The 26,472-nt window shown below is 44.6% G+C and overlaps 1 long non-coding RNA gene across 2 annotated transcripts in view; it reads right to left on the reverse strand.

The window, feature by feature from the left end:
* Window positions 1-13,382, reverse strand: part of LOC149868232 (uncharacterized) — a 185,972-nt gene extending 172,590 nt beyond the window's left edge. The window contains exons 1-2 of one of the 2 annotated variants that reach the window (XR_016440956.1): window positions 13,307-13,382; window positions 10,849-10,932 (exon numbers count right to left, since the gene is read on the reverse strand). This is a non-coding gene — a long non-coding RNA (uncharacterized LOC149868232). Of the gene's footprint in view, window positions 1-7,574; window positions 7,679-10,848; window positions 10,933-13,306 lie in introns of those variants that run through there. The other variant, XR_016440957.1, reaches the window with a different exon arrangement.
* Between the last annotated feature and the right edge of the window lie 13,090 nt (window positions 13,383-26,472).

Consider the following 26,472-nt stretch of genomic DNA (forward strand, 5'->3'; position numbering starts at 1 on the left):
GCTTGAGTCTTACTGTACGTCCGGCTACATTTACATACATCAAGGAAATTAGGGCATTAAAAAAATATGCAAATCCTGCTGCTTGCAGAAGAGACTGTAGATTCCCGGAGCGATCGCCCCTATTATTGAAGGCTGTAATTAATGGAACAAAAACAAACCAGCCCTCCCCCCCCCAAAACAACAACAACAACAACAAAACCCCAAATGACAAATATCTGGTAGGCACTGGGAAGAGGTTTCTGCCGCTCCTGTTCTGTGGCTGACTGAGGACGGCCGGCCTGCAGCACTGCACAGAGAAGAGAACAGGTTAGAGGCTGCTCCAGACGTCTCTCTATGCATAATCAGGTCTTCACCGCTGCGCCATTCTCCTCTCCTCCTCCTGCTGCTGCTCCTGTTGGTTCCAGCGTGTATTATTTTTAATACTGATGCATATGTAAAGGTATATTTGCATTTTTTTTAATTTACTGAAAGTTACAGGCTATCGCATTTTCTTGATCTGTTCCTCCTTTATTTTTCAAGAAACATCTCTTTTTTTTTATGATGATGATGATTATTTTTGGGGGAAGACTGTTCTGCTGTGTGTGTCTATATACAGTTTCCTCCCTGCTTCTGTTTGTATAAGGTGACAAAATATGCACATTGGTAATAATACCATTCCAGCTGCACAACAGGCTTATTGGCTCTTAAAAGGAGAGGCACATATTATTGCCATGTACCTTGATCAGCTGTAATGCCAGTAGCTCGAGACTGGAAGTTTGATCGCCTAATTAACTTCATATTAGGGCAAAAATGACCGTTTTAGAGCATAATGCAATATAGATAATGCGCGTAAGGGGAATTGTTGCAAACGATTTCTAATATTTCAGTGCTGAATTACTACCTAAATACGTACTTATTTCTCTATTGATTTCAGGAGCCTTTTATGTCAAAATATTCTCTTTAAATGTGTAGAGCCAGGTATAGACAGCTTTCTCTCAGGAAGACATTTTGTACCTTCTGTCTTAAGTGCTACATTAATAATGTATTACATTTCATTTTTAACGTGTGTAGCTTTAAACCAACCACCTATTCTTAATTGAAACAAGCAAGATTATGTTATTTGAAAATATTGCCGATAGGATTATATTTTCTCTAGCCTGAAATTCACAGGCCTTGAATTACGGTAAACCAACCTTAGCTTACTTAGGTTGATTTTAATGGAGAGAGATTTATTTTACTAGTAGCTTAAACCTGTTTAAAGGCCAGATATTACCGGACTTGAGTAGTCTAGAAATTTCAGCTTTGAGAACGTATCATTTTGTACCATAAAAAGAACAATGCACGCCCGCACAGACACACATCTTAAAATTAAAGAAGTCTAAGTACATGCATAGATAATTAGTTACACCACGAATGACTTACCTGCATGAACGTATAGGGCAAAAGTTAGCCCTCCCAAAGCCTGTCATGCATATATATTTTGAAATAAATAGCGTAGTTTAATTTTCGCTCTATGTCATTCAGCACCTAGGTCACAACATTTATAGTTTAATTCTTTAGCGTTTCTTAGGCTATTTCCAGCGCTAGCCCCAGCTCGAGTTTTACAAGCCCAACACTAAAGTGCTCATATGATATGTCACCCAATAAAAAGTGGTCAGATGGCTACACGTAAAACATACAACCCCCCCCCCCCCCCAAAAAAAAAAAAAAACGGAAACAGACGCTATCATCCATTAGGCTAGTTCTTACCTTACCATATATAGCAGCAATACATTAGGAAAGTACATTTTCTACTTTTGTTTTTTTTTTGTTTTTTTTTATGAATAACTAAGACTTCACAACTGTTGGCAGAGTTATATGTAATGTGGGGGACACCTAGCTGACTAAGACAAGTCCCTCTTCTCCCCTGCCTTGAATTAAACCATCTGAATCAGGCATCTCTGTGTATCTGTATCCATACGGGGCACACGCACACATGCACGTCCACATGCGTGTGCAGGGTCCCCATATCTGCTAGCTCGACAGGCATGTGTTGGCACATGCAGCCCCTCCACTCGTGCGTGCCTATGTGTGAATATAGGCAGATGCGGTGCATGGAGCAGTGGCGGGGTGGTGGTTATATAACGCACATCTCTGGGTGTCAGGCGGGTGAGTGGTGCATATGGCATAGCTCGAAGGGCAGAGAGATGCTGTAAACACCGCTCTCTCGTGTCCTTCTCTGTCTCTGGGCTCCCTCGGTGGCGCAGGGCAGTGCCCGAAGCGCCTTGCGGGCTAGCCGCCGCCGCCGCTGCTGCTTGCGCTGCTGCTTACCCCGGGGCCGGTAGCTCGCTGGGTGCCGCCGCTGGAGGGTGGGGAGTGCCGCTGCCGCCGCTGCCTCCGGTGCCGGTGCTCTGTCCCAGCCGGGCTGCCTTGAGAGCCGTGCCTGAGCCCCCCCTCCGGCTCCACTCTCCCCCCTCCGCCCCCCACACTCGCACACCCGCCCCCCGCCCTGTATTACCATATGGAGGCCGAGTCCCTGCGAATCACAGCACCAGCGGGCGGCATTTGAATAAGCCCCGCAACCCGCACAAACCCCAACTCCTCCGCACGCAGCTCTGTCTGCAAGGGCCACTTTCCCGGCCCTCCTGCACCTTGCAGCCCCTCCCCCGTCAAGTGCATGTGCCACAGAGAGAGCAAGGGACAGCTGTCTTGCTTCAGTCACTTGCCACTTTAACACTAACTTGACGGATAGAATATGAACAATAAATACCCTCCCCATCACTGATCTAACACGGCGCATTTTAAAGCTAAAACACAAATCCTTTCGCGCACACACACGCACGCACACACACAGGGTTCACATATGTTTTATAAAATGCTACTGAATAATCTTTTCACACATTATATCCAACACGTACTCGGATCCTGGTAAACATCACACCTCAGAGAAGGGGAAAGGTTTGGGTTTTAAAGAAAATTTGGTTTTCCTTCTTTGTAAGGCTTGCACAATAACACGGTGGTCTAAACAAAGTATAACATCTTTACAGAAAGGATCACTTTGATTTCCCCCCTCTTAACTCTCCCCCCCCCACACACACACGCACACACACTATTTGCTTAGCTCGCACCACAAGGATAAGACCCGCACCGGCACGCTTTACAGGTGAACCTGCATTTTTTGACTTTATAGATTATTTTAGGGGTGGGGAGGAATGGGAGTCTGGAGGATCGTCATCGTCGAAATTTTAAAAAATAATAATACTTCGACATCAAACGACCTCCATTTGAAAAACTCCTGCACCTTTTCCAGAGGGCAAAATTGAATTTGGGATTCTTTGCCACCGGCAGATCAATGGATTGGAGCAGTGGCTCCCCTGCCCAAAAGCCTTCAACGGTGAATACACCTCTTTGGAGGCTAAAAACCCAACCCAGCATCTTCCTGATTAATAATCTCTTATTTGACATCCCAAGGTAAAAACCAAGAGAAGCGGCAAGAAGATAGGGGACAAGGTTTTTAATACTGAGGAATTGTAGCCAGATATCAGATAATTGCTAACGGGTGAGATTTCCGAGGAGAAGGGTGAGGGGTGCCGTGCAGTCTGCTCTTTGTTAGAGGCGCTTTAGTGAGTCAAGAATATCGTGAGCATCCAAAATGTTAACTTTAGCACCAGCTTGAAAGAAGTAACCAATGCAGTTGTGTTTTTTTTACATATATATACACGCAGTGCTTATAGCTTTGGCTTTTACGGACTAAGCATTAGCCACATTTTCCTGGTGACTTTTGTGTTGCTTTATTTCCTTACACCTTGGCAGAAATTTCACTCATTACAGTTAAGATTTGAAATGACCCATTACTTCACTGTTTCTTATTCCACTCTGACCAGAGAGCCGATTCCAGCTGTTTTTATCACCTTGGCACGCTGAAGTCCACTCCTGATCTCCTAGCACTGTATAGGGATCAAGCGGGAAGGTGGCGGGAAAGAGGGTGGGTGGGACAGACCCTGGACTCATGGCCCTCAACCCATTCGTTTTTCTATGTGGCATATTTGAAAGTCCCCCTTTCCCCCGCCCCACCTTTCCAAAACATCTTTCTGGTCTTGTCCAGAGAAGTCCTGATACTGGGTCAGGTGAGAAAGGTGGGAGAATACTGTCACTAGGAGGATATCTGCAACCTTAATGGGTCCCTAGGGAAAAGGGACCAGGCGGGGCAGTCTGTGCCCTTGGACAGCTCCTGGCTCCCTGCTTCGGCCAGCAGGGGGACAGCGACACCTACTGGTCGCCTGCACAAGCCTAGGGGGTTGCGGGGTCTCTGTGGGGCTGAGTTTAAATAAAAGGCTTCAGCAAGCTCGCCTTCTTAATCAAATACATCCAGTAGGGGAGAAAAATAGTGAAAACAAGCCCTCTCGTATAACCCTTCCAAATGAGAAACGTAACAAAACCACAGGGCCCGCTCCGAGGATTTCAGCAGCAATAATACAAAAATAAAAATCAAGAACAAAAAAAGAGTCAAAAGCACTTGTGACCTTTTAGTTCAGGAAACCTTCCTTCTCAAATAATTCTCACGCCTGTGCCTCGCCCTCTGGGCATCAAACCTTACATGTAGTCTGGAGATCAAATGTTTCCCCTTCTAATATCCGTGTTGATCGGGATGATCCCATACGCAGACTAGAGATCTAATAAGTACAATCACCGATCCTTCACTGCGGGCAAGGTCTTTCGGGGGAGGTTGGTGAAGGACAGGCTCAGTGCACAGCCCCGAGGGGGCACCTGCCCCCTCTCCCCATGGCACGGCTGTGCCCAGGCTGAGTCTCCAACCCGCTGTCTGGGTTGTTGGAAACGCGCGGGGAAAGGCAACATCCTAACAAGCATCGCAGCGGGCACACGTCCCCCCACGCTTTCCACTGTAAGTGCTGCGACCAAAAAATGTAGGCTCACACGATAGTTTGCTGAGAAAGGCAGGAGCCTCTCTCAAATCATTTGAGGAGGATGACTGTAACTATAGTACCATACACAACAGGATAATTTTAGTATTTGTCTCGGAAAGGGATCTTGTCTCTAGTGAATTTGTTCTGATCTGGGTGGAAAGAACTCTTCCTTTTTTTGGAGAAGCATCCTAGTCATGCCTGCTGTACCTCAGCTCCTTTCCTTCACCACTCCTTCTTCACCACTAAAATTAATGGCCAGGTTAATATTATCAAAAGATGTTTTGAACCGTTGGTAAGGAAGTAATAATCTTGTTAGGCTGCTAGAAGGAGGGACACATTCATACACGCGCCAAGTTGTAGGTTATGTCTGATTGGATTAAGTACCACTTTATTTATTTATTTATTTTGTTATTTTTTCTGGTAGTCCATTAACTGGGCCTTTATGCAGTGGGTTTGGATTAATAGCTGACTTCCAAATCCTCACTCTACCAATTCGATTTTTTTTAAATAGGCTAATTTTGAAGAGTCAATAGTACAGGAACAAATAAGTTGGCCGGATGGTTTTGAAGGACATTTTTTTCCGTATACCTGCAATGGTTTATTTCTTTTTAAAAATGAAAATGGAGAATCTTTAACCATTACGAAATTGTATGGCTCAGGCCCTTGAAATGTATGCTCTGCAAAGGAATACGCTTGCAATGTCTTGTTAAAAGGTGCTTTTGTCACAACTACCTTTCAGAGGTTTCACCTTACTTTTCATATAGCGCGTTCAAATGTGTGGCCCAAAGCAGATGTTGTATGACGTATTCTCTAAATGCGCAGTAAGGCTCACAAATACAACTTAGCTAAATCGCAAAGACAATATATTTGAGTCTGAATGAACCCATAATATAACAACATTAAGGTTTCGTTTTTAGAAAATAGCCTACCATGAAAATGAATTATAGCCATAAAAATGTAGCTGATCCAAAATCTAGCCTATAGCCGCAAAAAATAAAACAAAACGAAAAGTCAGATATGCTTTTAAATACTGAAGAGGTGTCTACATCCTGGGTGATCACACCTGCTGCAATATGGCTAATAACACACTGTCTTGGCGCCAATACAACGTGTCTTTGCTTGGATATTTTTGCAGGATATTGTTCTTTTTTTTTAATGAGTTCAAAATTGTTGATTTTCACGTGGGCACTGAAAAATGGATAAACGATCTTTTTGCATTGCAAGCACAGACTTTCTCCTAGCCACCCCACTCACTAAAAAAACTGCTACCCATGGGGATTACAGTAGCATATCTAACAATATTCCTAGAAAGAATACGGACATTATTTAAAAATGAGATCTTACTGAGGAACAATGGAATTGCTCTGGTTTATTTCCACATGTTAAGAGAATGTATTAGTTCTAGATGTTAGCACCTTTATTACAGTCTTGCCTTTCTGTTGTGGGCGTGTGCAAGTGTATTTAACAAACAGTTTCAGGAATCTCTTATTGTATTTCTCCTATCTGATATACAGAACGACTCCTTTGACAAAGCATCATAGCATATTAAACGTTACAAATACGCAAAATCAGCACCGTCCTTTGTCCCAATATGTCACCTACTAGCTTCTCCTTTTCTGTTTTTCTCTCTTTCTCTTCTTTTCAAGCTTTGAGTAGCAATGAATGAATAAAGAAAAAGACCCGGTGATCATCAGCATAGTCAATATGTATTAATTAGGACATGACCATGTAAGCCTATCATCTTCAATTGATAAGTTGGTATGAAGGCTGAGCCGGCTACGTATGGCAGCAGGCATATTGCATAAAACCCTGGGAGTGGCTGGCGGAGGGGTGTACACAGCAGCCGACCAAAAGGCTCAAAGAGTGGGATAAGGGGGCGGGTCATCGCACCTGCATCCACCTTCGCAGGAAGGGGGAAAACCGCGCAGCTAAAACTCAGCCGAAGCAAAACTCGGCCAAGGCAGGGATGAGGGGATCCGTGGCTTTTAGACTTTGCCCATCCGACTTCACGTGAAGGAGCCGCTGTCTTGCTAAACAGGATCTTCCTCCCCTTCCTTCCTGTTTCCCAGAGCTACCCTCCAACCCACAGTAAACTTGACCCAATTGCGTGTCTATGTCTTCTACCTAGCAGCCAGGGTGACAGGGTCAGGGCCAAAAGAAGTGTTGGCTTCATCATCCGGAATTGGCACCCCACTAACTAGGAGTCTAAGTAGGAGCTAGCCCTAAACAAACAAGCAAACCAGCGAGCGGGCAGGGAGCCTGCCTGCTGGCGGCTTCTAGCTGCGCCCCCAGCCCCCGCCCCCGAGGGGCGCCCGCTCCCCGGCCGGCGCCAGGGCCCGGCCCGCCCTCCACGTGCTGCCCCTCGCCAGCCCCGCGCAGCCCCCCACGTGCGTGTGCGCGCGTGTTTCACACGCCTATAGGCAGGTGGATATCAGGTGATCAGGCTTGTACTCCAATAGTCTTTTTTTTGTCACCCCCTCCCCCCCCACCTCCGCCTCCCCGCGTGGAAATAAGGTGTGCCAGGAATAAGGAGATTTTTTTTTTTTTAAAGCAAGAGACTGGCGGGGACCGGCCCCCGGCCCCTCCGCCCGGCCGCCAACTTTGTCCCGGCGGCCTGTGGCCGGCTCTCGCCCCCCGGCCAGCCCCGGCCCCTCCCGCCGTCGCGGCCCCCGCCCGCTGCCCGGTACTTACCCCGCGGGGCCGGGCTGCCTGCCTGCGGGAGCCTCCGCTCCTGTCGCCTCTCGCCAGCCTCTCCGCCTGACACGCGCACGCACCCTCGCAGATATGATTTGTGACTTTTCGAGCTCATTCAGCGCGAGCCAAAAGGGAGAGGCGGGGGGAGGCGGGGTGGCCGTGGCGCTGCCCTGCACCGGCCTGCAACGTGACGCCCCCCTGCAGCCCCCGGCTCCCAGCCCCCCCCACGCACCCCGCCTCGGGGAGGGGGAGCCTGCCAGCCCCGCGATGCCCGGGTGCCCGGCCCCACGCGCCTGTTGCGCGGCCCCAGCCCGCGGGCGCCCCGGGGAGCGGCGGAGAGGGGCCGCGAGCCCCTTGCAGCCCCGGCGCCGCCGCCGCCGCAGCCGCAGCGCCTCTGCCGCCGGCTAATGAGGGCAGGCAGCCCCGCGCCCAGCGCTGCACGGCGCCCTCCGACTCCCCCCCGCCTCTCATCCGTGTCTCCAAGCAAAGGAGGTGCGTGGCTTGGGCGGGGGGCGAAGGGAAAGGGGCACGGGGCAGCCGGCCGTCCCCCCGGCCGCTCTCTCTCGTGATCTAGCGTTCAAGCAGGACCAGGAGAAGGTGCAAGCCGGTGGAAAGGGACAGGCAGGGCTGGGGGGGATTTCAACAGTAGGGCGAGGCAGACAACATCTGGGCAACCTTTCCAAAGGGATCCGAGACTTCCCCGTCGCTCGGGGAAGGTGGGCTCCGGGAGACAAGCCGGCGGGGGGAAGAGCCGACTGCTTCCCAACGCGCCGGCCCCGCCAGTCCCCGGCTGCGTACAGTAAAAGCAGGCCCTCGCGATTAATTATACAGAAGGCTCTAGGACATGCAGCTCCCTCCCCCCATCTCTCTCCCTCTCCCTCTTTGTTAAGGGGGGGAGAGCAGTGGAAAGTTTCAGCCCTGTAGACCAACTCATTGCACTTCTGATTTCCGGGTGGCACTGCTGGATTTCTACCGCAGATGCACTGACACCAGCGTCTACTGGTGCTCCTGTTCGCTATAGACTGGGCCGAAAGAAAACACCCGCTTGGCAGACAAGTGCCTACTTTTGCAGCGGTTTCATCCCTTATATATGTGCACATCACGCTACGTTTCCTTTTCTTCTCTGGCACCGAAAATGATGGCCTAATACGTTGTGGCAAATCACTGCGCCGTATATCAGGACGGTCGTGGTTCCCATAAGGATGTGCAGCAGTGGTATGTGCCTGTGCAGAGCGGGGAACGGCAAGGATTAATTACAACCAATTTGGCGCCATGGGTTTCGGATGTATTTACCTGACGTACACTATTTCATAATAGCCAAGTCAAATTACCCAGCTCTGGTACTAGGGATATCGAAGCAAAAACGGATCAGCTGTATATTAAAAGGGGAGTGGCTGCAATGAAATAAAAATATTTTCTTGGTGAGGGTGGAAGACCAAATTAATGATTATAAAACTATAGTATTTACCCTCCAGATAAGTGTGTTAACCCAAACAATAAATCATTGTTTTGTTTTGGTGAGAAGTGCAGAATAGCACGAGTAGAGGGAGCTACGTATCACTACGTCGTTTTTTAATATTTAAATTATATCAGATTAAAATTCATTACGTTATATCTCTTTCATCATCTAAGCGTTTCCCTCATAATTTAACTTACTGTCTTTCTACTAAAAAAATCTGAACTTTGTTTGAAGTAAGTTGTAGAGTTTAGCTCATGTTAACATAACAGCAAGCGCACATAAGCACACACGGAAATGATAATGCATGAAAAACTTCTGGAAAACAATTGTCTGCATATTGTTTTATAATACACTATGATCTAAAAAACGCTTAATTTCAACAGTTTATCATTCCAATTTAGGAAATTGGCCTTGGAGTTTTTCTTTACAGCGTCCATAAAAAAAAATGCCCAGTGCTTACATTATCTGACTTTATACTCTGGACCATCAAGTGCATGATGTATACTTCTCCCTAGAGGAGTTCACATTCAAGTTTATCCTTCTCAAAAGCAGCAGCTATATATGCGGTAATGACAACAGACTACTTCTACACTACACTAAACTGTTCCCGGGCAAATCAGATGCAACTATGTTAGAAATGACCTCTAAGAGGTAAAAACGTGGGCTATTAATTAGGGAATAATAATCAAATGGAAAGCAGTAGGAATTGATTGAATGAAAGCAGGATTGGGCCCATTTGCTTTGATTCTGGTCAGAGTGGCTAATGGCAGGTGATTTAAAATAGGCTTCTAAAGCCAATTAATGATTACAAGTGGACAATGTAAAATTGACCTGCATTCGCCAATTAATAGTATTTACAAACGGTTTTTAGAAAACAAAATGCCACATTTAACCTTCTTTTAAAATACTTTGCTTGATTATTTTTTTCTGCTCAGTAATAATATTATTCATAATTGCAGTAAATATAATTAATCTTATCAACATTTCCCATATGGCTTACTATGAGTTCCCTCGGAAGCTATTTGGATGGAGACCCTCCAACCGGCTTTAACATTCTGCCTTATTTTTTTAATGGTGGTTTTTAAATTATTTCCTCTTATCTATGATTACTTTGTCTACGGAAAGGCTTCTCTGCTAATAGCAGGTTTCCAGTTGCAATCCGTGTTACAACTTGTGGACAACAGTCTCAATGATGACACCAGAACAAAAGTCGTATTGCCTAACAACTACTGGTCTTATCACATCATCGATTTTTGAGCAGAACTCCCTGCTGAGATCTAGGAGAAATTTCAGGTTTCCTTTTTTCTTTTTCTTTTCTTTTTTTAAGTGATACCACATTGACCTGTTCTCGATAAGATTAAATCGTGTCAACAAAAACCGATAAGAAAAATAATACAGATTCCTTTCATCTGCAATGATTAATGCAATTGAAACCACAACACAGTCCTGCGAGCCTCACCCCTGCAAAACTTCCTAAGATCTTTAATTGTTTTGCCCGAGGAAGGACTGAGTCCCTTAACTGTAAAATATCTAAAATTAGGACATACATTTGTGGGGTACCTGAGGAGGAAAAAAAATTAAAAGGTTTGAGCGTGATGCCATTGCAAAACAATGTACACTAAGCAATAAACCTGCACTTCTAAACACTTCTTTGTACGTCTTTGCCTTTTTAAAACCTGCACATATAGGGTCAGATGCTGGTCCAATTGAAGTCCAAAACAAATTCCTCCCGACTCAAACGGTAGCAGAAACTCCGTTATATTGTAATTGGCTTCCCTTCCCCCCGAAAAGTTTGGTGTCTTGGAGGCATACCTGCTAATCGGGGCATTCACTGGGCGCAATAATCACTCGGAATGTCAACATCCCAAAGGGCTGCCTGACATCTTAAGGATTTCTCTATAAATGAGAAGGAAATAAAGAATAAATACAAGGTAGTTGTGCAGGTGTAAAAAAGCATTTGTTCCTACAAAACAGAAAAGCCACCAAGTCATCACGCCAATCCAAAAGCCTTAAAGAATTAAACGATTTTCTGAGTTTCCTCATTAGGACCCCATATTCGAGACAGTGCTGATTGCTAGATGAAAGGGAACAGATAAATGAACTGACCCCATTGCGATTTTTTGGAGGTGTTATTTCCCAGCCATATTTAAAAAACGAGGACCCCTTCCCCCAAACAGTAATGACAAGCGTAATTTTCCCACTGTTTGCCTCTATAGTTCACTTTTATTATTTTCCAAAATGAGCGTCCACCGAAATGATCTGAAATGGCAGAAAACAAGAAGGTGGAGTCTTAAAAGATGCTCAGCCGCCTTCAGGAGTCCTTGAACTTAACATTGAGGTCGGGCAGCGCGTGCAAAGTAGCTTGGGCGGGGGGGGGGGGGACGAGCCCACATTCAAATGGATATTTTGTACAGAAAATATTTCAGCTCAGCTCTCAGTAATGTGTGTAATAATGCCAGGCTGGAATGAGCCAGGGCTCTGGGCATATGCCCTGCCAGGGCAGCCGGCTTCCTCCTTGAGGCTTCTTTTGAGATGCTCTGCTTCTGCAGTGGGGAAAGAGGACCTGCTCGCCTCCCCTCCTCTTGGGACAGACCTCCCCAAGCAACACTGCACCCTCTCTTGTGCCAGCAAAAACAATCTGCTGGAAATCAGGTAAAATCCCTTAAGTAGGGAGAGGGAATCTCCTCCTTAATTCCGCTTGATAAGAGCCTGCCAAATGCATGACACGATGCCATTCGGAGCAGAGACCTGGGCAACAGAATACAAAGCCGCCACGTACCTGGGTCTGATCTGAATGCCTGGATCTGCAGGACAGATCTTCAGACAAGAGGATTAAATCAGTGAAACCAGTGCGGAGGCAGCACATAGGTGTGTATACGCGCACACACCCCTGCTGTAGGTGGCATTGTAACGGTGTGTACAGAGCTGGCTGTGACTACACAGCTAGCCGGTGGTTCGGCAGAGCTAGGGGAAACTTTATCCCCAAATTATCATAGTGACGAGGAGAAATGAGCCTTCTTGACTCTGTTCTGCTGCTTTCTGGTTCTGAGGACTTCTGCTTCGTTTAGCAGGTGCCCATGGCCCGGAGAACCGTGCTTGACCTCTCTGCCCCGGGTGGGACAGAGCGAAATAATTACCCACTGAGCCAGGGACCCTCACCCTTTACTAACTCCACTATAAACCTCCTTTCAGACGAGTGTGGGGCAAAAGTCACCAGATGCAGGTGATCATGACTTTTATCCCCAAATCCTGCCGTGCAGGAAGAGGCAGAGGTGTACCTGCCTCCTGAGGGGAGAGCTGCCTCGAGAAGGGGAGAAGAGCTCGCGTTTGGGGGAATAGGTTTGGCAAAACGGTCAATGCATCAGGGACATTAAATAGATCCTTTCCATGCCAGGGACACAGGCCTCTTTAAAACACCTACATGGTTTAAAACAAACAAACCAAGCAGTAAAAAGAGGAGCATTTCAAGGTCATGGCCATGTCCGTCTAAGGGGATTAGTACACACCCTTGAAGGAAAAGCGCAATAGCTCAAACTTTTCCCTCCGAGGCTAAGCTGGGAATTTGGGCCACTTGAATATTGCCTGCTTCTTGCGGACCTGGTGATCGTTCCTGCCAAGGTCATCAGGCTCAGGCTCAGGCACTGCCGCAGCGAAGGGGTCTGGATGGAGGAAGCCGGATGGACCTCTGCAACTTTTATCCCAGACCATGACTTCCTGCTCCCCCCTTCACAGCCCGGAGGGTCCAGCTGCTCTGCCCTCGGATCGCCCAGAAAAAAAAGGCTTTTTGGACGTGGGCAGAGAGGCAGGCACGTCTCCGCCGACAGACAGACCTCGGGGACTCGGGACCAGGGCGAGAACATCACTAACACAAATGCAGTTCTGGACATCGCTGTGTGTCCCCCCCCCCACCTTGCCCCTTAAATGATCTCCTGTAATTACAGGAGGGATTAGAAATCTGAGCTTGGCGGCCCGTTTGTAACATGTCTTTCCCCGTCACATCCCGAGGCAACCTGCATCCTTCCAGGCTCAAATCCATGCCCCTCATTTAGGTTGGCTTCTGTTTCACACCTAGTCGTACCTTCTCAGCTGTGGCTAGGAAAGCTGTAGCCCACAATCCCTAGCCCCGGACATCTGTGTGCTGGCTTGTGACCCGCAGAGAGCCAGAGGAAGGGCGTGCAAGCGCCCCTGAACCTGCACAGGGAGACGTGATGGCAACAGCAACTTAGCAAGCAAACACGCGAGAAAAAGTTAAAGAGTGATGGCACTGTACCTTGCCCCTGGGTAACTCAGATGCGCGCCTCCCATTTTGGACATGGTGAAGGGTTTTGGTGGGTGTTGTTTGTATTTGGGTTGGTTTGTCTATATAAGCCCTGCTCGTGTACTGTACAGAGAAACGCCCGTTGATGGACTACAGTGTTAATTAACGCAGTGCTAATTTGAGTAAGAGGAAATGGAGGTGGAACTAGGTGCAGCGGGACCGCGATGGGCCAGTGACCTCTAGTGGAGAATCGAGGACATGCAGGGCGCAGGAGCCGGCGGGCGAGCAGCAAGCAGGAGCCACTAGTGTCACCCCCACCCTCCTCTCGGACCTGTACCCCGGTACAAATGTGTGGGCAGCGATCCGGGGGGGGGGCGGGCAATTCAACTGAGGCAGGCATCAGTGCTGAAGAGGAGCTTTACATTCCAGTGTCTTGATCTAGCCTCAGTATATGTGTGTGTGTGGGGGGGTATTCCTAATTAATTACTTATTTAATTATTATTATGAAAATCAAATGATTGACTTTTTTTGCGGGGCGGGGAGGAGGGAGGAGGAATGGCCGGGGCACAGACGATTAGGAACTTGTTTGGGACCACTCAAAAAGTGAATGCACCGTAGGGTCATGCTTACAGCAATGCAAGCACACAGATCTCCTAGAAACACGATCCAAAATGCAGTCAGAGAGAGATCATACGTAGCGACCTTTTTATTATTATTATTATTATTATTATTTTAGTTTCAAATCCATACTTGAAGAAACAAGCAAAAAAAAAAGGGCAGGAGACAACCACACGCGTGCAGATAGCATAAGGCTATTGAAATGCAAACGCCTCTCTGTCTTCACTCTGCTCCTGGTTTTTTGTGTTTTTGTTTTTTCCTGTTGGGAAAAAGGACATCGTTCAAGTTATTCAACATATTTGAATGGGGAGTTCTCCGGATTTTCAGGCACCTCAACTGGGAAAATGTTGTCTGGTCTCTGTGTCTGCTCCATAGCATAGCCCTCGCTGTGTTAAACAGGACCACGTGTCTCGTCCCACACTTGCAATAACAGCCAGAAATGAACTTTGAAAAGCGGGAGGAATAGTTAAAAACATTTAAAAATGATCACCAGCCCCAGCTAACAGTCGGGGCTTTTTGGATATAGAAAACGTAGCATTTAATGGGCTATTTTTCTACACTTTCATACAAGTGCAAAACGCCAGACGTCACTAAATGCCAGTTTGGGAAGGGAAAAAAAAGTCCAAATGAGCATCTTTAACACTTTTAAGCCCATTTGCTGTACAAGAGCCCTATACGCTGCACCCTTATGCCACACCTGGATAGTGTTGTCCTTTTCTTTCTGCCGCTGGCAGCTGTTAAACTGCATTTTTTTTTAAAATTGCTAAATTAATAAAACGCCGCACAGTGCCTTGCAGAATTGATCCCAGGACAAGGCTAACATTAGGGAAAGTAGGTGCAGAAACAGATCATCAGTACTTAGACCCCGCAAAAATCATCCAGCTAAAATCAGGCTAAAATTGGCACCACCTTAACTCATAAAGCGGGCTAAAAGAAGCAGGCGAGATTTCTGCAGAGACATAAAAAGGGAGTCGGATACTTTGCACGTATTGTTAGACACGGACTGATTTAAGTCCTGTAAAGCTTTGACTTGGAAAGCTTGGCTCTGGAAGCAGAAAACAAGTCCAGCATAAACTCCGACAACGGAATACCCCGCGGAGCAGCTGAAGGGGCAGGGTCGCTGCAGGAGGGAGAAGGCAGAGAGGACAGGGCACACATGGATCTGAGAAGAAGGGACAGGGAGCACATCCCAGCCTAGCTGGGAAACGGGACAAGCTGTCACACCAAGCTGTCCCGATTAAAAAGTAGGGGGCTGGGGTGGGGCAGGAACAGAAGGGACAAAACCAGTAACTTTCACTGTAAAATTAAGAAAGGCAGGGGCTTACTGCAAAGGACCAAATCAAACTGTGAGGGCAATGCAATGGCTTAGAGTGAAAACCTAAGGGCGGGGGCGGCGGGGGGGGGGAATCCATGGATAAAAATAGTAACGCATCCCACAGACGAGGGAAGAAGAGCTTTCTTATTTTTATGTCATATATCTTGTTGATGTGTTCCCCCTTCTGTTTAACCCACAAGGAAATCCGAGCAAGCGCGGCAGAAAATTGTTGCCCAAACTCAGTCGAGTCGCCGGGAGCCGAGTCCTGACTAGAGACCGAGGGCTGACAGCCGCGTGCGGCGCGACGCGCAGCCCGTCTGCAGTGCTCGGCTGAGCCAGGGGAGCAGCCGCAACTTCCCGAGAAGTACAGCCGTTACATAGGTTTGGTTTTGTCCCTCTCTCTCTCCCTACACCGGCGGATGCACACCTGAGGTACAACACAACGTGACAGGAGGCAATCCAGATTCTGCCCTGAGCACCGTACCCCTCCCCCCCCCCGGCCCGCCATTCTGGATGGTAAAAGATCCCTCCAGCCCGGGTCGCCCCTACACTAGTGAGAGCTGCGAGTATCATGGGAAGGAAGAGCTGGTCCTCTCTCACCGCTGTAACACTTTCAGACTTGTTAGGACCGCCTGCCTGCACTCAGCGGGCTCGGTCCCGAGTCCTTCTTTCTCCGGGCGAGCAGGCGACACTTTCCCGGGCTTTGTGTCCCCCGGAAGGGAGGCGATTCCGGGGCCGAGCGGATCCCGGGCACACGAAGCTGTTGCTCGCCCTGGCTTGAAAACCTGTTAAAGGTCTTGGTAGGCATCGCTGTCTGAGGCTGAGGAGACCTGCCTCTGTGCTTCACGATGCGTTTGTAAGAGAAACTCCCGTCCCAGGTCCGCTTACTTTAGCCAATGGCTTCAGGACACGAAATTGAGGATTGAATTTGAACTCGGGCAAAGGCTATTTTCCTTTTCAAAAATTCTTTGCATGCTTCAGAAGTGACAGGAGAGCGGGTCATTTTCTTAGGAGTTAGGGATCGTTTTAGCCCTGTTGTCAGCTTCACGCTTCCTGGGAGCGGGCTCCCCTGCACAGCCCTCGCGGTGCCGAGGCGCAGCTCCTGTCTCTCCCTCTTCCCCCTCACTGCCACGCCAGACCCACCAATCCGAGGGCCAGGCCATGAGTTGAGGCACATGAGACAAACAGTCCACCAGGAAAGAGAGAAATGCATTTAGAAAAGTTCCTGGCTAACCCTGAAGACATTGTCAATCTGCCACCCCCATCCACCTGGTCCTCAAACCAGCCCTGGACTTCCTTTGCCAGAAACCCTGCAGGGGCAAAAGGCTCTTTTTCTAACCTGTGTGGAAGTCAGAGATTTCCATGCTCTGGCAGGACCCGTTGTATTTGTGCAAAGCTCTGGCTAGCCGGCTGCAGCAATGGATCAAAGGGGATGCTGGGTCATCCCTGCAGTTCACCTGGTCTGCAAGTGCTAGAGGTCCCACGTTGCCCATCACATGCTACAATGCTCCTTCTCTTAGAAGCCATTCCCGGTGATTTGTGTTTCCACCTCACAACCCATGTCCTGGAACCCTTCAGCATAGTGAAGGACATTTCTCATCTCCTAGGAATTTGCATTATTCCTTATTATTGCTTTCCAGAAGCTATGCTATGTGGTGTGTGCAACCAATGCCCATGTAAGTGTCACAAGCAAAAGGCTAAGACTGAATGCTGGAATTAGTATTGGGTTTTTCTGAATTAGCTCAAATCTGCATAAAAACTTGCATGGGCTATTGTGAAAAGAAATTATCTTTTATACAGGTGAGCAAACTGGGCTTTTTCAGTCATTCAAACAAACAAAAAAATACAATGCATTGCTCCTGTGAAATTTTGTCTTCATGCATGAGGTTCAGACAAGAACAAGCAAATAACCACAGAAATTATCCTGGCACACATCCAGGAGGGCCTTGCGGGGGAATGCATGCTCAGGGGCAACCAACATGGGTTTATCAGTGGCAGGTCTTGTCAGACCAACCTGGTGGCCTTTTACGATCAGGTCACCAAATCATTAGACGCAGGGGTTGCTGTGGATGTAGTCTTTTTGGACTTCCGGAAGGCTTTCGACACTGTCTCTCACCCTGTCCTCATCAAAAAGCTGAGAGACTGTGGTGTCGATGCCCACACGGTCAAATGGGTCGCCAACTGGTTGGAGGGCCGCACCCAGAGGGTGGTAGTGGATGGGTTCTTCTCGACCTGGAAGGATGTGGGCAGTGGGGTTCCGCAGGGCTCGGTCCTCGGGCCTGCACTGTTCAACATCTTCATCAGTGACTTGGATGAGGGGGTAGAAAGCACCCTGTTCAAGTTTGCTGATGACACTAAGATGTGGGGGGATGTGGGTGCACTAGAAGGGTGCAATAGGCTACAAGCTGACCTTGACAATAAAGCCAAAAGGACCCATGTTTTATCAAACAACACATGTTTTCTGAATCTCACATAGAAGTGAATTAGATAAAAATATCTGTCCCCATATGTCTTTGGAGGATAGAAAGTTCCTGGCACAGCCACTGTTCTGAATGGTCCCATTGCTAGAACAAATATTCTCAGACAAATGGTGCGGCAGGTCTGATGCTATCCATGTGCCCTGATCAGAGATCAGAACTGAGTGTTGTGACTTCAATGAAAAAAACAAAACAAAACAGTCAGACAAGAAGACAAAACAGTCTCTTCCAGGCAGAGACTGTACAGAAATGCCTTTTTAGCAAGCAAGATCTAGTATGCAATGGTATGGAATTCTGTGAAATTGCTCGATACAATATATTTCATCTTACTAAATCTATCTAATCTGGATTTTCCCCAAAAAGTTTCATATGGACCTTATTTTACCAGAGTTGGCCTCAGGGACCAACTCCTTTCATTTTTTTCAATTGTTCAATTCACTTCTCATTCTATTAATGACTGTGTGGGGTATACCAGTGACAACCAGAACGACTACTTGAATGGAAATGGGATATGGGGAAAGTATTTAATGTATTTTTCACCATTTTGTCATGAAATTTAGCAGATAAAAATGAGAAGGAAAACTGACCATATGAACAGCCAGCAAATACTCCATTTATAAAGAAGAATTGCTGGCCAAGTCTAATGAAGTTATAGTTTCTACAGTACATATGACAGGATTTAAAACACAGAACCCTATTGTGCCATTCATTTATAAGCAGAACTCCTCATCAAGGGACAAGAAAGAGGGTTTTTTTTAAATCTGTGGCACAAGTGGTTCACATTGCCTTCACTGGCTTCCTGATATTAGGTTCTTGAAACCAAAGAAGTTCAGAGGCCAATTTGTCCAGACAAAATCAAGTCCCTATTATTTTACTCAGTTTTGAAGACTCTTTCTTCACCTTTCTGCCCTATCATTAGTCATCTGCTTCCTGTTTTTCAAAATAAGTATAAGAAAAAATGAACCAGTCTGAAACCAGAAATCACTATGTATTAATTAACTGGGTTTATAGATGCTGCACGTATTACAGCCCTCTGTTATAAAGCTACATTGCTCTTACAGGTAATGTTGAGCATTTGTAGCATTAGCAGAAAACTGTTGTGACCTTCTCTTTAACCCAATTATAACCTACCTCTAATTCAAAGTTAAGAATCTTTTATTTTTTTAAATTAATGCAAAACTTGTGGTTCTGAACCTGTGCCTTCATTTCCATTGGTCTTCCTGAACCTCTTTTACTTTCTCTGACTGCTGGCTTTGGAGGCATTTTTTTCCTTTTTAAAAAAATAACAAAAGTCCTTCTCTCTTATTTTTGCCAGAAAATGATGACTTTTCCTCAAGAAATAGAAATTCTACAAACCATTACCTCTGTTGTTTAGCCACTGAAAACCAAAAGAAAACCAAAAGCCTTAGAAAATAAGCCCAAACCGCTGAAAACTGAAAAAAGTTTTTGTTTGTTTGTTTGGGGGGAGGAGGGTGGGGGAGAGAAGGAAGCAAAGAAATAGTATGGAAAAGGAACACAGGCCAGCATTCTGTATGTGCATTTTTGTTTGAAGCCTATTTTCTTCAGGAAAAAAAATGGAAAATTATTCACTAGCCCTAGTCGCCATTCTACAACTCATCTTCCCTCCTTTCTCCTTGTAGGCTTCTGGTTTGTGTATAAGGGTATGTTTATATTTAGAGCTTTTTATTGGTTTAATAAATGTATATAAAATATTATGCCAACAAAGTGCTCTAGTGTAATATAGGGTACTCCTTTAGAGGAGTACAGGCAAACCCCTCCCAAAGGCAAAATAAGCTATATAAGCAAAAGAACACTTTTTCAGGTTCAATTTTGTCTGCAGCCATGTTGGTTAGGGATCACACCACTTCACCTCCCTGACCAATACAGCTATATTTGTAATTCCTAGGGCCACATTGTATTAAAAACTATAAAACAGACATGAGCTAAGATTACATTTGTTTTTAAAGTTTCTCACTCTCCTATGTGAAAAGTTAAACTTCCAAATGCACAGTGAGATGCTTGATGCAATGTTGTTTTCCTGAGTCTACAGAATGCCCTAAACAAAGACCAAGACATGTGAAGTCTCTTTCTTTAATTTTTAACAAAAAAGACAGTTTCTTACTAGCTGGAGATTTATTTTGTAAACCCCTATCAGCAGTTTAGACACACTGTAATCTCACTGACTGAAAAAAAATACATGGCTATGTGTTCCACTTTTGTGTAATGTAATTAAATAGTTGCCCAATAATACTATAACTAGATTTGAAGAACTTGTACTGTTTTAGGTGTTTACATTTTTTGTCTTCTTTGCTGAAAGTTAGAGATTTATATTCAGCCCACAAACCATCAACACATTTATTAAAAAAATGAGTCTATTCATTCTTGTTTGATATTTTAGATTCATATCTTATCTCTCCACTAACTCATCAATAGTATTAATTAATCTTTTATTTTTAATCACCTTATAAAAAGTTAAGGCCGTGGTGTATTAAACAGTGTAATTCTGTAACCCTCTCATAAGGATTACTATAACAATATAAGGACAGCTTCATTTCCTGATATGAGAGTGAGCCAAGTCAGTGGTTGTTTTAAGGGTTGTGTGACCTACTGGTTTACAAGCTTAACCTTTATAACCCTTAGCTTATTGAGGTCAATGAGTAGACTTCTATTGATTTCTCTGGAAGCAGGAATGAGCCCTTAACACTTAATGCATTGCTGTATGTATATAACAAGTGGAAAGTATAGAATAAATCAGCATGATTCCAAATGAATTGTTACACATATTTTGTAAACATATGTTACATATTTTAAGAGTATTCACTCATGTAGAAATCTGTGTCATGAACTCATTTACAGTATTTTGCAAATTAGAAAGCTTGAAATTATATCAGTATTTCATTTCAGATATGATATCCACAATGGGAGTGGAAGCTCCAACAAATTACTGATTGGCAGTAATCTATTTTAAGTATTGTAAAATATTTATTGGTAATTTTTTTTGCAGTTGGCCTTTGCATTGGAAGAAGTTGGTATTTGAAACAGGGAGAACTATTAACAAACTCTGTTCTCTTTCCTGGTCCCTGAAATGTGATGTAGGCCAGGTTTACAGACATCTCATAACACTGTAATATGACTAAAATCAGCATCCTTTTCAGTATATTTTAAATTACATAAAGACAAAACAAAGAATTTTAAGTATCCAGCTCTAGAACTGTCTTCCAGAGAGAGATTAGGAGAATCCAAAGTTTGGAGGTCTTCAGGAAACAAGTAGTAGGACAGGAGTGTTGTTGTAGCTGTGATGGTCAAGAAAATATGCTAGAAGTAACTTACTCTCCTCTCCTTGTGATATATTATTTTGGACCGAGTGATCATTTATTCGATGGACTGCCAGTTGTATAGCTGGAAGAAATATTAGATAAGTTTTCGGGCACAAAGTCTCAGCAGAAGGGCACTTAATTTTTATATATTTTTTTAAAAACACACAGATACATATTTAGAAATAGGTACAGTTCTCTACATATATATCTTTCCTTCCCTTTCAGACATATTGTAGCTGTTGATTGACCTACATTTTTAAAAGTGAAGTTAGTGTTAATTTAGTCAGTGTTAATGAAAAGTATTAGGTAGCAATCTTTAGAGACCACAGACCATATTTTAGCTACTGAACAGCTAAAGTATTGGCCATGGATTGGCAAGTTTCCATCACCACCAATGCGCTATAACCCTGAGCCAGATAGACTGTCTCTAGTGATGAGTAGGTAGGTCAGTCTTCAGGACCATTCTGCCTTGGGCATTTGCTGCGACTGCCAACAGGCGTGTCAGTTAGCACCAGCAATACTTACTGATCAAGCTTCAGGTACTTGTTCTGTTCAACAGCAAAATACAAAACAAAACAACCACCTGTTCCTCCCACATTACCATTTGGAAATGTATGACATATAGGGCACTTTTACATGTGCTCTGATACATTGTGATTAGAAGGTGTTGGAGCAGACTTGATTAATCAAGTCTGCTGGGCAGCCTAATCAGCACACTCCACCAGGCTGCAGCATCCTGTGTATTCAGTGGATTTCTACAACCTCTAATAACTATTAACTAGGCCTGTGCGAAGCAGCTAGTATTCCCTTCAGATTTGGATTCAGCCGATTCAGGGGACAGTGATTTGATTAGGTGATTCAAATCACTGTCCAGAATTGATTCAGCCGAATCGAATTCAGAGATTTGGCTGCTGCCAGATCTCTGAATCTCTGAATCAGCCAGGCCCATTGCCCGCAGCCCAGCAATGACTGCCCTGCCCACTCCAGCTCCCGGTTCTTTGGAACAAAAAAAAGCCTCAGTTCACTGGGTGCTGCCAGGCAGGGGGGAGATCCCCGCTGCTCCCCACTGCCCCACACTGCGTGGCAGGCTCTGCATGAGTCCCCTGACCCCACTCTTACTCCCCCAGTTCCCCTACGGGTGCCCCATCCGGGCCAGCTCCAGTCCTTTAAGAAAAAAAAAATACAAGAAAACCCCTGCACTCACCGCTCCCGCTGGTGGGGGCGCGATTCCCACTGGCCCCCACTGCCCTGCACCACATGGGAGGCTCTGCATGAGCCCCCTGAAGCCCCAAGGCCACTGCAGGAGCAGAGGGTCCTGGGGCTTTTCTCTGTTTTTTTTTTCTTAAAAGGCCGGAGTTGGCCTGGGCAGGGCACCCATGGGGGTGCTGGGGGAGTGAGGGCATCAGGGTGCTTGTGCAGAGCCCCCCATGCAGCATGGGACAGTGGAGGGCAGCAGGGATTGCCCCCCCCCATCTGGGAGCACCCAGTGAGCATCAAGACTTTTCTTTAAAGGGCTGGGAGCTGGGGTGGGGAGAGGCAGCTGTGGGGGGGCTGGGGGAGGTGGAAGTTGGGGGGCTGGTAGGGGTCCCCCCATGGTCCTGTCCCTCTCCTGCCCCTAGTACTTACCAGCTCTGTGTCTGGCTGCAGCTCCCTGCTGCAGCCACCGGGGACTGCCCAAATTATCAAAGCTCTCCAAATCTTTTCCAAAAATCTTTGGAAAGATTTTTGGAAAAGATTTGGAGAGCTTTTGAGTCAATTCGGACCTTTTAATTCGTCCCCTGATTTGATCTGGATTCGGAGACTCGACGACTGAATCTGGCCAAATCTCCTCTGAACTGAATCACCACCTGAAGTTTCACACAGACCTACTATTAACTATTTTGTATAATCTTTTCTGCACTTCTAGTATTTGATCTGGATTTCTTTGTAAGTCCCTTTGATAAAACTGCCAAAGAAGGGGGATTTGTTTATTGGCTTCCATCTCCTGACATACTTTTGGGCATTTCTGTACTCTTCAGATGGCACATGATGGCTGGATTCTCAGATTAAGAGACTAACTGTTGACATTCTCTTATAAAAATGTTCCTTTCTATCAGCATATTGCATTTGTGGTAAAGGCAGCTTTGTATTACTTCCCACCATATTGTATCCATTTTTGAAAGCATAAATTGTCCAAACATTGATTCTCACATTTGCCACTGCTAGGTTATTATAACATATTCATTTGACATTCAACTCCAGTTTTCTTTGCCAGTTGCCCACAGCTTGTCTGAAAGGCAGAGGTGACACAGAATTTGTTTCTTATAAATTGCTGAGAGCTGGTACTCTTTTCACGTTCCTTTCTATCTCCTTATATTATATCATGTTTCTTGAGTTGCTTCACTTTCCTCTTACTCATCTCTTAGCATTTCTGGACCCTTCTAAATTAAGTTTACATCTGCTTGGTCCCACTCCAATGAAACTACTTTCATTAATGTAATTGTGATCTGCCTTCTCAAAAACTCTATGACCTCTGCTGTATACTCCTTGATATCTCTCTCTCCTGTAAATACAATTGGCTATCCTTTTCTGTTTTTTAAAGGTGCTGTAAGAATGGGGCCATGCTCCTATGTATATGTATATGTAGGGTAATAGCAAAAACCACTTGCTATATAATGTTATGCAAACTAGGGAGAATTGAATAATATCCAATAATTTACACAAGCAATAATCTTTGAGATCCTGTCATGAAAATAAGGTTTGTTGCATTTTTATTCAGGTTTCCTGTCTTGAGTCAATTCTTCAGATATATTAAAGTGTAAAAACATTTTCTTGTAGCTACAGACACAGGAAAAGTAACACATTTTCTTAACAACAAATGATATTGTAAAAGAAGTCATGTGAAGTCAGATTATAGAAATAGCACTGACTATGGCCTTCTTCCCTTGCCATAGTCTTTTACATTGATGATACTAAAATGGCAGGTCTGATCTTGGCTTCTAATCCCAGGTTCCTAAATCTGCTCTAGCCAGCTCTATACTAGCCCAATCTGTCCCTGCTTTCCCCTTTGCAGAAAAGGAACATAGTAAGGAATGGCCAAAGAGCCAGAGGTACTACTTGACAGCATGGGTAATTGAGAGCATTAGGCCACTTCGTCTGTGCTCTGCATTTTCATTAAAAAAAAAAAAAAAAAAGTGAAATCCATCCTCATTCAATATTGTTGTCGGCCACAAGCAACTCAGATGCTGTTCATTGAAGTCCACTGCTGACATTTACTGTTTCAGGCAAATCTGCTGAGTGACATGATAAATCCTGTATCCTGTGTAACACATAAGGGTGAATAGTTGGATCTCCTGGAGTGTCCAACAGTTGATGGAAAATAATGACAGCATCATGTCTATCAACCATTCCAGTGTCAGTAAATGTGAAGAGCCATACATTTATTATGTCACCAGAAGCACTCTTGACATGATGTTCCAGTCTGTTCAGTTTTTCAGCTGATTTATTGATGACTGGTGTTGCTTTTGCAACAGTACCAAAACAATTATGAAATTCAGGAACCTCTCTGGATTTACCAATGAAGAAATTTAGATAGCTACTTGCAGAATAGTGAGAAAGTTCATTCAAAGTGTCTTCAAGTAGGTACCTACGCTTTAAAAATGCTTCAGTTTCTTGAAGTTCAAACCTATATGTCCACTCAGATAAGCAGGTTATACATCAGTCAATATCTACTATTTTCTTTACATTATTGATTACTGTAAATAAAAGGCTTACTAATGATGCTTTGGGACAAATACCTTCAGAAAAAGGTAATTTGTTTCCTTTTTTCACTGCTGCTTATTCTCCAGGCATGGTCACAAATTATGAACTGTTGACACATTTCATTATTTTTTGGATAATATACTCATTGAGAAAATTCAAATACTTTTGATTTTGTACTATGCTTTTGAGATCATATTTATTGTCATCGGTGTCAACAAATGCTCAAAAAATCTCACACATTTTGAACTGAACCTTTCTCTAGGACAGTAGCGTGGTTTCTGTAATTGCAGATTGACATTTTGCAGTAGTGCCAGGAAGGGCCTATATGATTTTATACAGAATCATTCTGTTTCCCTCAATCTCACTTCAATGGAAAAAAACACTGCAAATGTCAATCAGAATATCAATTAGTGCCCACCATAAATTCTTGGCTTTTCTTAAAATAATGTGGCTCACTGTAATCTGAGCATATGCAATGCAGTTATTATAAGTAAAGTTTTTAGGACATTTTCATAACTATGTTCAGCTTTTATGAACTGTAAACATTTTCCTGTTTCCCAAAACTTATGCAATATTTAAAATTGATTTCATTCAGCCCACTAAGGTAAGGTACTTCATCGGGGTTTGAAGGTGTTTAGGATAAAGCTACCAGCTCACTGTGATCTCTTTAGAAATACTGTAAAATTGAGACATAGGACATTCTGGATAATTATCAAGTGGTTATCGTCTGACAACATTTAGTAGAAGAGCTAATACAAGATCTAATTAATAAAGAATTAAAGAATGGAAATATTATGAATGATAGTAAACTTAGGTGTAGGAAAAATGGGACTTGTCAAACAGACATAATTTCATTTATATTATGAGATTGACTGATAAATTTGGCTGATAAGGTAATATGCATTGATATAATATGGTTTATGAGATATCTAAGTACCAAATGACATTCTAACTAAAAATCAACACAGTGGATGCATCTACACATTCATTAATGCACCATAATTATGGCACATTAAGTTTAGTACCTACAATAACCTGTACCAATTTAATGCGCCCTAATCAGCGCAGATGAATGCTTTTTTTAGTGACATTAATGTGAACTAGACTAAATCTACTGTGTATTAGCATGGTTTTTGCTCGCCATGCTAACGCACAGTAGAATTAGTCTTCTGTACGTTTAGCATCTCATATAGACGCATCCAGTATCAATAAAGCCCACTTTACAGTGGATTAAAAGATGACTGACATATCTCAGAAAGTATAAGAGTGATGCTCTAGAGCCATCATAGGTCCAGAAATTATATAAGAGGAAAGGATTTTTTAGGTGATATCTCTTACTGGACCAACTATGTAGTTGGGACAAGCTTTTGAATGCAAGGCATTCTTTGGCAAGTGACCTACATAGTTGGTTCAATAAAGATAACACCCTAACAAATCCTTGCTTTTTGCATATGTTGAAAAGTATGGGTCAGTGAGGGATCAATGAATAGGGATTAATGAGAGTCCACAGAAATTGGTTGTAGGCCTGATAATCTGTTGGTTACAGACATAGATATTGCTATCAATGATCCAAAAGTAAATATAAAACCAATACTGATATTATTTGAACAAAGATTAGCCAAATGGGAAAATGGTGAGTCCAAGGCAGTTGTACAAAGAAGTCTACATCGGCTGGTTATCTGAGTCGATTCAGACATCCCTTGAGGGTGG

This window comes from Crocodylus siamensis, chromosome 3 (genome assembly GCF_052110815.1).
Source record: "Crocodylus siamensis isolate JL-2025a chromosome 3, ASM5211081v1, whole genome shotgun sequence".
Taxonomy (NCBI): Eukaryota; Metazoa; Chordata; order Crocodylia; family Crocodylidae; genus Crocodylus; species Crocodylus siamensis.